The following is an 11060-nucleotide window of genomic DNA, read 5'->3' on the forward strand; positions in this document are numbered from 1 at the left end:
GAGGGACATTATGCAAAAAAAAACAGTTAAATGTTAGTGTTACTGGGTAGCGTTTAAGTGAAGATATGCATCTAAGAATCATCTTTATATTCATCTGCTTCTGATTTAGCTATCACCTTTGCTGAAATTATAGGCTAAACGCCACTATAGCAAAATAGGATACCATGTTCTGCCAGGTCAACACAGTATTTCGAGATCTGACAAAAAGATACAGCAATAACATTTATTTGTGATACCATTGGCATACAGTGTGATATAAATCAGAGATATTTCTGCTTTGTTATGCTTCTCTGAGTCCAAACCAGTAACTAATTTTACTAGAACACATTTCTGCCCACCTATGAACAGGGGGCAAATTAGTGAGATAGAAGTGCCTCTTTCACTTGGAATAAAGAGATGGCAAACCAAGCTAACAAAATCTATGCTTTGATGTCAAACAGTGATTAAAAGTCAGACTCCAGCAAGTCTAATACTCATGTTAGTGCCCCTGCATATCCAAAAGCTAGTCTGCATCAGTGGCACCAAGTTAGTACAGCTGGGCTGAGGCGTACAAAGCATTCACTGACTTTGGAAGCTTTTAAAAAAGCTTAGGAGACAATTCATTATAATTTTTACCTTGGTGAGGTGTGAAGTAATTGACGCTGTTTTGAACATCAGCCATCTTGCTGCCTATGACTGGATTTCATATGCAAGATTTAGTTAAGGGTGAAGGATTTGGTTGCAGGCTGAGGGCAAATGTTTTTCATTTTGGGTGGTTTTTCCAATTTTGGGGTTAAAATATAGAAAAAGTAATCACTGTCTAAAGACACTTGGAGGGAAAGCACACTTAAACGCTCTGTTTGAATTCAGGAGACTGAATAATTGTCTCTCCTAGCCGAGAAGATTTAACTAGAATAGATGTTTTTTTTCCTTTTCTTCCAAGTGGCTCCTCTGCTCAAAGCATGGGTTTGTTTTGTATTTCCTTACTGTTATAACTTTCACCATTTTAGTTTATTTGTTTTCAGCTGGTGGGTTCTTGTTCTGATTGGAAACAAAATACCTAGTCATGGCTTAAAAAGAGAAAGATTATAGAGTGCTTTCTAAGGATGGACTAAAGAAAGTCAGTCTGGACTTAATCATTGCCTCCTGAGTGATAAAGATGACAGTCTTTGCAGCTTATAGTTGTGATTGAGGTCACACAAAATTTGAATTTAGAGGTACTGACATTATGGTTATTTAAGATGAATTTCTCCTCCCAAGTTAGGCTTTTGCCTGTTTTCAGCCTGTTTCTGGTTATAAGGTGTTCACTTGAATCAGGAAAATGATTCCTGGAAGCTTCCTTTCCATGTTCATTTGAGAGATAGAATGAAAACAATCTTGGGTATCAGGAAGAAGAAAAGTATTTTACAAGCAGGAGTCATTAAAACTGAGCTTATCTCTGAAAGGGTGGTAGCCATTCAAAGAATGTAAAATGAAGACGGCTGGTAATGTTCTTTGGAATAATATCTACTTTCTGTTTCCCCTCTTCCATTCTCTACTACCTTTATTGTTTCAGCCAGTTGAAAAAGTCTCCAGTTTTTTCCATTTCTCTCCATATCAACACTGATTGAGTTTTCTATTGCTTCTTTTCTGTTCACTTTTTGTCTCCTTGGATTGCCTTTGGCATTTTTTGCTGTCACTCTAGCTTGTCATTTGTGTGATCAAGCACGCAAGCACAGGTGCCTGTGCACAGACACACACGCACACACATGGATTTACACAGTCACTTGCTCCCACTCTCACTGGTAGCAGTGAGAGTAGGAGGTCACCAGTTCCTCTTGGTTCCTCCCTGATTACACAAGTGATTAACACAAAGTCTGGGAGCTTTATTTGACATCACTGTTCTTCATCTTGTCTTATTTAACTGTAATTGTGGCCTTGGAGGGACTTTGGTTCTTTTCTTGTTTTCTTCAGCCAAAGCTGATTTTCCCCTCATTTTTCTCTCTGGTTTTCTATTTGTTATTTCATTAAATTGCTTAAAATGAGAGACATTTTGATAGGCCATTAAAGAATGTAGATGGTGTAAAGGTGTAAAGGAACATTGTTGCTCTGAAATTGCAGGTCAGCACCTACTCTCTCATTCTCTTTTTGATTGAGGGTGAGCAGGCAAGAGATGCAGAGTCATGTGCCTGCTCATTCATACTCTTTCTCTCAGAATATATAGCTTGCTATTATCTCTGTGCCACTGGAAAAAGAAGGGGGTAATATCTGTAAATTGCTAGAAGTGTGATTACTTATAAATAACCACGACTGTGCCATACCTGATTGCTCAAATAATCCTGGCACTTGCGTTTCCCCATTGCTTTGTAACTGTGGGCACTATCTTGAATTAAGCCTTGAAGGAATATAAGAGTGCTTCACAGTCTACACGGGCTAACGCTTTCATAGAAAGAGTACATGTACATATATATACACACACACAGAGTGGTGAAACATTGCAAAGGGCTGCCCAGAGAAGTTGTGGCTGCCCCATCCCTGGCACTGTTTAAGGCAAGGTCAGATGGGGCTTTGAGCAACCCGGTCTAGTGGAAGGTGTCCCTGCCCATGGCAGCAGGGCTGTAACTAGATAATTTTAAGGTCTCTTCCAACCCAAACCATTCTATGATTATATACATCTGCTGAATCTTTTGGCAACCGGTTCAGTTCCTCAGCAGCTTACAGAGAGCTTGGCTTGAAGGCTGCCCAAAAGCCTGAATTGCAGTGCTATCATTTCTCCAAGCTACACAGTCACTGAGTGTTCTCCTGTTTCCACAAATGATTAAAAGCCTTCTCTGCTTCAAACTGTTCCCCCCGCCTCCTCCCCCCCCCTCCCCCCCCCCCCCCCCCCCCCCCATGGCCCCTCTTCCAAAAGAAACTGTGCATTATTGTGCTTTCTGGCTGGGTGATTTCAGTAATGACAGATCACCTTAGGAAATGGTTTAGATAGTATACTTGTGTGAAATTCTTATGCAAAAATGTGTAGGGCTGGCTGACCTGGTTCACTAGGCTTGTTCTGTTCCTGCACTGAAGGCAGGATAGAAAGGCCATACGTTTCCCTGTTACTTCAGTAAAGTATATTTTATTGCTGTGTTATCTTCCTATTATGCATTTATAAAAGTCTTTGGGTGACTAAGTAGTTTGCATAACGTGTTATATTTTTGGCAATAATTCTTGCTGCAGGAGGAATGTGTATGATAGCATGCTTGCAGATGCCAGTAGGTACTTTTCAATTGCAGAAGGAGAACAAATATGCTGGCCAGGTGAAAATTTTTACATCATTGCTCTCTCCTGGCAGTTATTCTTAATGTGGGTGAACTGCTAGAGGACTGCACGGCTTCTGTGCACTCCTGGAGCACACTGTGTCTGCAGGCTGTGCAGTGCTGAAGGAATACAGCCTCGGTATCCAAGGGCTTTAGCAAACAGTGCTCAAAGCAGCATAAATTCCTCATCAAATGAAGCAAAATCCCAACTCCACCCTGAACCATAATGGCTGATGGATCAGGAATCTTGTTAGGTTTGTAGCTTTTGGATTAACGAGGCCCTTTATTAACAGGGACCAAAAAAAACTTCTCTGAATGGCTAAATCCTGAATTACTGAGCCTTATTCTTCTGGTCTTCAGGAAAGGTCACTGGTGTAGGCCTCCTTGCATCTTCAGTGTAAAAATATGTCACTGTGGGTGGTCACTCTCAGCTACTGTGCACCGGCTTTGTGGAAGTCATGGCCTATTGACACTAAGAACATCTCTACCTTCCCTTTGTAGGAATATGAGTTTAAGCCATGGGGTATTTGTATAGAAAGTTAATGGTTTAACTAGTTATTCATCTTGTAGAATGAATCAAGTTTAAAATTAGAAGTTTGCAGGGAATGTCTTGAATTACTTCAACAAGATATGTGTGCTTAGTTAATAAGCACATATAAAATAATAGACCTAAACCCCAAACATTTTAATCATAATAGAACTTTTTGATATACGTAGTGTGAAGGTGACATGTGTAGATAGAGTAAAATATTTTCACAGGATTTTTAGATAAATCAAAGTGTGTAATCTCACAGATATTTTATAATTAACTTTGCAAGACAGGTAACCTTTCAGCAATTTGTTTTGTGTGAGTGGGCACAATGCAATTCCTTTATACGTCAGCAGGGAAAGTAGATAAGCATCAACAAGCAGATGTGAAGAGTCATAGAATTTCACATGTTAAAAAGAATTAATCTCAGGTCTCATTCTGTCCTATTAACTTCAACTCTTCAATGAGTTGTGCAGGGAGTATTTTTTTTATTCATCACCCCATAGATCCATGTTTTGTGCAAATACTGATGAACGCAAAATCAAGATTTTTAAAACAGCCATGTTTGCATTCTTCCATTCTCATCGACCATTGGCAAGAGCAAACTATTTAGAGTACGTGGAATAAAGTAAACTTGGGGTGAACACAAGAGATTTAGATCAGCTTTGTTTCTGCAGCTGTACCAGCCATGCACTACATGTTACTACTTTAATACACAAGGCACAGAAGAGTCCTGCGTACTGCATTACTTTACCCTGGAATCACTGGTTAGAGCTTATGTGGTACTCTTGAAAGATCATTAATAGTGTAAAGGAGTTGTCGTCATGACCCTGTTTAGACAGTGGCAGAAGAACTACAACATCTCACTGACATTTTATAACTCCTCAATCATCAGAACCTGAAGCACTTTCATTTTATTGAGAAGAGTTGGATGCACCCAATTTATGCACAGGCCTGTGCTGTGAAGCATACTTCTGTTAGCTCTGTTCTCCCTGGTGAAGTATACCTCTCTTTGGAAACTTAAACTGATGAAGAGCAACTAAAGGTGTGCAGAGCCCCAGGAGGCTGGCATATCTTGCAGGGAATCAGCAGACCATAGGAGATGGCAAATTGCAGTGTGACAGCCTGCTGCGCGCTTTCCTCCATACACTAACATCGGATCAAAACAGCCCTTCTGACACCACACACATATGCAAATAATTTGAGACGCTTTTTAACCTACAAGTCAAAGAGTTCAATGAGAAGGTTGGTTTGGGGAAACCGGGGCCAGAAGTGATACATTATTGGTCACAGTAGTCACTTGTCTTGGTGAAGACAAAAGTCTGCAGGGAGTATAAATGGATTGGGGGATGCAATATGCCAACAGGAACAGCTGTCAGTCTTGCTTATCATAGTAATGGTTGTCTGTTTCCTCCAAATACCGCTCTCTTTCTTTGCCTTCTTCTGATACTTCTTTCTTCTTCCTGCTTCTTTCCTCTCTTTAAAGCTCAGTGTTACTTCCTCCTCTTACTCTTGCTCTTTGTTAGTTGCCTTTCCTATTATTCTGTGAATACATGCAAACACCTAGGGACTTTGGGCAGATTCAAACCGGTAACTGTCTAGCTCTAGAACCAAGCTCAGTTTTGTGAATTCTTTCCCTCAGTGCAAGGGTTTATAGCACTCTTAGATTAATTTAATCTTGTGTAACACATGAATGATCCCACTCATTCTAAAGGGCACATGCTTGATTTGGTGATTACTACGGGACTGTCTTTGATTAGTTTGTTTTTGTTTCTTTTTTTTTTCACACGTTACTTAATTATTTCATGAGATCTTGAGGTATCTTATCTCTCATCTCCAGTCCATACTATTATTTACTGCTCTCTTTTAAACCAGAAGTTTGAATTCTGTTGAAGTAGTAATGCTTTAAATATTTTTTATAAATGCTAACCCCAAATTTAGTTTGTCAGTTTTGATCCTTAAGATGACATCCAACACATTACTTATACCCTTTCACACACCATGCCCTTGCTCTTCTAAGACTACCTTTAGGATCCAGTAGCTTGGTGATTTTGTAAGTCAAATGTCAAGGCAACAACCAGGTAGGTGCTAGACAAACTTATGAGAAAGCATGAACTTTACTGACTCCAATTCTTCACAAATCCTCTCTTCGAGCTCTCTCTCCTCTACAAACAAACAAACAAAATCCTTTCCACTGCCTTGCAGTTGCCTTCAAAATAATTGTCCTGGTTTTGCAAGTGCATGCATGTGTGCGTGTGTATGTGCAGAAATGTTAGGACGTTCCCTCTACAGGCATTTAGCAAGCCTACAGGCCTGAAACACAGGCCATCTCCAAATGTCTTGAATTTCCTTCTGTGTCCCAGCCCCTGGCAACAGAAAATGCTAAACACTTCTGAAAAGTGATTCAGGAAGTACAGCCAGAGGCTGCCTTGGGATATGCACGTGGCTGGAATTGTAGCCTGCTGCAAACGGCTCATTCACCTTTATTTTCTCCGTTCCTCCTTCCCTTTTCTCCCTCCCTTTCTTTTCTCCTTCCCTCCTTTCTGCCCTCACTCCCCCTCTCCCTCCCTCTCCCCCTTCCCCCTCCTCCATGTCTCCCTCTCTCCCTCCCTCACCCTCTCTGCCTTCCCTTCCTCCCTCCCCCTTCTTTCCCTCCCTCCCTCTCTCCCTTCCTTCCTTCCTTCCACCCTTCCTCCCTCCCTCCCTCCCTCCCTCCCTCCCTCCCTCCCTCCCTCCCACCCTTCCTTCCTCCCACCCTTCCTTACTCCCTCCCTTCCTCCCACCCTTCCTTTCTCCCTTCCTTCCTTCCTCCCTTCCTTTCTCCCTTCCTTCCTTCCTCCCTTCCTTCCTCCCTTCCTCCCTCCCTCCCTCCCTTCCTTCCTTCCTTCCTTCCTCCCTTCCTTCCTTCCTTCCTTCCTTCCTTCCTTCCTTCCTTCCTTCCTTCCTTCCTTCCTTCCTTCCTTCCTTCCTTCCTTCCTTCCTTCCTTCCTTCCTTCCTTCTTCCCTTCCTTCCTTCCTCCCTTCCTTCCTCCCTTCCTTCCTTCCGCCCTCCCACCCTTCCTTCCTCCCATGCTCCCTCCCTTCCTCCCTTCACCCCTTCCCCCTTTCTCCCCTTCTCCCCTTTCCCCCTTCCCCTCTCTCCACTCTCTTTCTCCCCCCTCTTCGCTTTCAGATGAAACCTGAGACTTGCAAGTCCTCATGTTATGTCACAAGCCAAAGCTTTCTATACATGGCCAAGAAAACAATAAATTTGTTGACTTGACAGCAGTGTATTGGTAGCAAGACAGATCAAATTTTGCAACTTGACAAAGCCTGAGCTAGCCAAGGTTGCAGAGATCATGAAATATTCCTGATTCCTGCTCCACCTCTGAGGAGATGCTTCTCTGGATTCTGGGTTATTCTGCTTTGTGTGCCAAGGTGTGTGATATTCAGGCAAGTGAAGGAGACTATCATTTCTAAGAGACGAAATGTTTGCAGTTGCAAAATGAATGTTGCAGTCCTGAGCATGTAATTTTGTCTTGAGCAAAGTGATCTTTAAAATGTACAAGTGTAGCACGAACTACATGACAACTAGGACAAAAGGACCTTATTTTGGAAACGAGAAAACTTTTCATCCAGAGACTATGAGAGACTATGAAATTTGTGATATGATGATTCAGGTGTAAGTGAATAACTGGACCATCTTCTAACAAAGATCTGAATTTGAGATAGGTTAAATCTCCAAATTCAAAATTAGAAGAACACACATAGAAAACCTTGCCTGTCAAAATTTTTATCAAACTGACAGCCTTTCATTTTGCTGAAAATAGCTAGTGTAATTTTCTGATACATTTAATTAAATGATTTGAATTAAAAAATACCTTTTGATTCAAAACAAAATAGATCTGCAAATAAAATGGTTAATTTTTGTGAAAATTTTTCCTTCTTTCTTCCACTCCCTCTTCCACCTACTTGACTGAGGAGATAAACAGGAAAAACCAAATTATATTTATTTTAATTTCTTCTGATTTGGAAGGAAGTTAATATTGTTTCCAATTGATGAGAAATACTTTTTAGCATGAATCATTTAATTGAAAAAACAGTACATTAAAATATTAATATATTTGCATATTTTCATATGCAGATTTTCTCCCAGTGAATATCTCTCAACATAACTTTTCTAGTGCCTTCAGCATTTTGGGAAGACTTGGGGGTACTGATGCTCACACTGACCAACTCCATAGTCAAATGTTCTGAAGTTGAGATTGAGGTCTTTCACACTCAAATTTAAATGAAGTAAGTTTCCCAAATATGGATTTGGAAAGGCTCTTTAACTGCCAGGGGATAAAGCAGTTGCTCAAATCATTGCAAATCATTGAATTCCTGAGGCAGAGGAGCAGCTTGCGCTAGAGAAAAAGCAGACTCTACCAACCCTCATTTTTATGCTGCACTTATGCCATTTTGCCAAGTTCTAAGGTTGGCCGATCCTGTAATCTCTTGTGATCTACCTGAAAATTGAACTCATGATGATGGTTTGGCTGCTTGGTGGGTTGGGATATATGTGAAGCACAACAATGAATAACATGCTGAGATAGAGTTCTCTACCAAACTCTGCCAAGGCAAACTCTACCTAGGCAAACTCTGCCAACGCTGCATTTGGGGATGCTGATGGTGGCTTTAGCAAATCATCTGAAGCAGTATATATGCACATAAAAAGAGAAGCAGAGGAAAAGAGGTTCTTTATCAAACTACCTATCTTGTGATCATATTTTTTCACTTGTGATGATCTCGTTCTCCAGAGCAATAATATCTCAGGATTCCACTGTGTTGGGTGGTCTATGTCCAAATTTGGGAAGCCCTTCAAGGACTTTCCTGGTTGTCTAGAAAGATTGCCAAGCTGCAGTTTCCAAGGCTTTTGTCAGCATCAGCTTATAGATGGTCTGAGTGGTTTTGTTCTTTTGCCCAAAGCAATGCACTACTAAAATAGCTTTTCATGTCTCTCTTAAGTATTTGTCTCCAGAAATAGCTACCAAGGAAGTCTGAAATATCTCTCACCATGGCTCCAGAACTGTGGTAGGAGTTCCTAGGTTAGGCAGGAGAGCATGCAGGGGGTTGTATTTGGGATTCATCTTGTTCTTTTTATGTTTGTTTCAGTACTTTTATTCCCTTTTGAATGTGGCCAAATGGTCAGAACTAGAACAAAATCCCCATATTCTCTCTGCTCCCTGCTGCGTGTGGAAACTCCTTTAAGAGTATTTTCCCAAAGAAGCAGTCTGGCAGCCTGTGAGACGAGAACAAGCCCTGCTCCCCCCTCTGCACTCTTACCTCACTTCAGGTCATGTGAGACACTTCCCTCCAGCAGTACATCATGTCCTTGGAGAAAACAAGTCCTCAGCTCCTCAAGGTCAACGGTATTGTTCTGTCTCTTGCACAGGCAGCTTGTTCTTGCAACCAGACTTCCTTGATGTCCTTCTCTCATTGAGGGAATCAAAGAACTCCGTTTGTGAAAGGCTGACAAGCCCTGGCATACTTGGAGAGACCAAACAAAGGTTAGTGTGGGTGGATATCATGAGTCATTTCTATGACTAAGAGGCTGGTATAAACTACCCCTTCCTGGTAATCTAAATTTATTAAGGTCATGGGCCGCCTAATGAATCAGTGTGCCTAAATGAATCCAAGTGTGATACTCATGATGTTAAACATACACACACACGCACACACACACAAAATCAGGTGAAAGTAAAGATTTAGTTCTCTGTGATCTAATTAAGGATGAGAAATTTATTCCTGCATGTGCTATCAAAATGTGGTTAGCTGATACTGCTGATGTGGTGCTTCTGTTTCCTGCTATTTCCTGTTATTGATGCTGGACTTCAAAGTCAGCACTTACTAGAAGCCACTAAAATGCCTTGTATGGTCTTTGAAAAGACTTTTCTGGCCCAAACAAGAATGGAGAAGATTCCTCCACTTTTGTGGTTCAAAAAAGTGTGCACTTCCTAACTCCCAAACTACTCTTGAGCTATTTCTGTCCTTATTAGTAGAATTTTAATTAACAGCAGGGAACTTAGAAAGTGGTTTAACTTTAAAGCAATGCATTAGTTGTGGGCAATGAAAGTTGTATCTGAACACATAAGAAAGCTTCACACACAAAATATCAGTTGGTATCAAGCGCTGGTGCTGTGGACACAGCTTGCATTTAGGAGATTGCAGGTTCTGGATCCTTAGAAGAGGCCGACTGCTGTTCTTAAAAGTTGATGACTTTGGCAGTAACTGGCGGAGCAAAGAGAGGAAACACTTACAAAGTATGTCCTGCCAGACCCTTCTCTGTGCTCTTGCCCAAGTCACAGCTCAGTCGTGACCTCTGTCAGCCCTCTGAAAATGACAGCTCTAAATACACTCCCACCACAGAAATGCTGAGCTTGCTGCTTGGTTGCATCCAGGCTTTAAAGCACATTTTCCTCTTTCCTGCCTGCCTCACTCTCTCTTGCTGGCAACCAGGTGATGCAACATAAGCTTCGCTCATGTGTGGTCACCAAATGAAGTCAACAGGTCATTTAGGGAGATGAAGTGGCTGCCTCTGAGTGGCAGCAAAGCCTACACCAGCAGCCTGTAACCTTCCAGTTATCAAGTAGGAATGGTGGGGCTGGCCTTTTGGAAGTCACCTGAAAGTCCTTGTATAGAAGATGAAAAACATCTTGTTCTGAGTGTCTGGCATACAGGAGAGGAAATGAACTTGGGTTTATGACATGGGTAGCAAAACAACAGGAGATCGGGTTATGGAAATGCCTTTTAATTGATGTTTGTTCTCTTGCAACTTTTGAAGCAGCTGATAGCTCTTTCTTTAGGAAGGACTCAGATGACTAACTAGGCAGAGGACCCCATAGTTTCTCACCTAGCTCCCACCACTACTTATGAATAAGTGTTGAATGTCGGGCTGCAGACTTCACTTTTAAAAAGCAGGAAGTTTTGACTGCTTTTCAGGATCCAGCTCCAGACTCTCAGACCTGCCAATATTTTCAGACACATAAGAACTATGTATTCTTTGTAGAAAGAGTTTCGTGTAAAGGACTTCAAGAGATGCAATAAAAAGCCCACATAAACAATAATGTTCTACCTGATAACCCTATCTGTTGTGTTTATGATAAACTTTCCTTTCTTTGTATGTGCATGGTACCCTGGTATTCCTTCTGATCTTCAAGCTGAGTTCACGTTTATGCCAGTATGCTTTGATTAATGCCTTATTGTTAGTCTATAGAATGCAACCCTGAGTAGTCTGTACACCCATTTTGCTTGGT

At 41.4% G+C, this 11060-nt stretch overlaps 1 long non-coding RNA gene across 1 annotated transcript in view; it reads right to left on the reverse strand.

Annotated features, from left to right (window-relative positions):
* LOC136005555 (uncharacterized) overlaps window positions 1-9252 on the reverse strand; it is a 30733-nt gene extending 21481 nt beyond the window's left edge. The window contains exon 1 of the long non-coding RNA XR_010608800.1: window positions 9091-9252. This is a non-coding gene — a long non-coding RNA (uncharacterized LOC136005555). The remainder of the gene's footprint in view (window positions 1-9090) is intronic.
* Window positions 9253-11060: the final 1808 nt, after the last annotated feature.

This window comes from Lathamus discolor, chromosome Z (genome assembly GCF_037157495.1).
Source record: "Lathamus discolor isolate bLatDis1 chromosome Z, bLatDis1.hap1, whole genome shotgun sequence".
Lineage (NCBI taxonomy): Eukaryota > Metazoa > Chordata > Aves > Psittaciformes > Psittacidae > Lathamus > Lathamus discolor.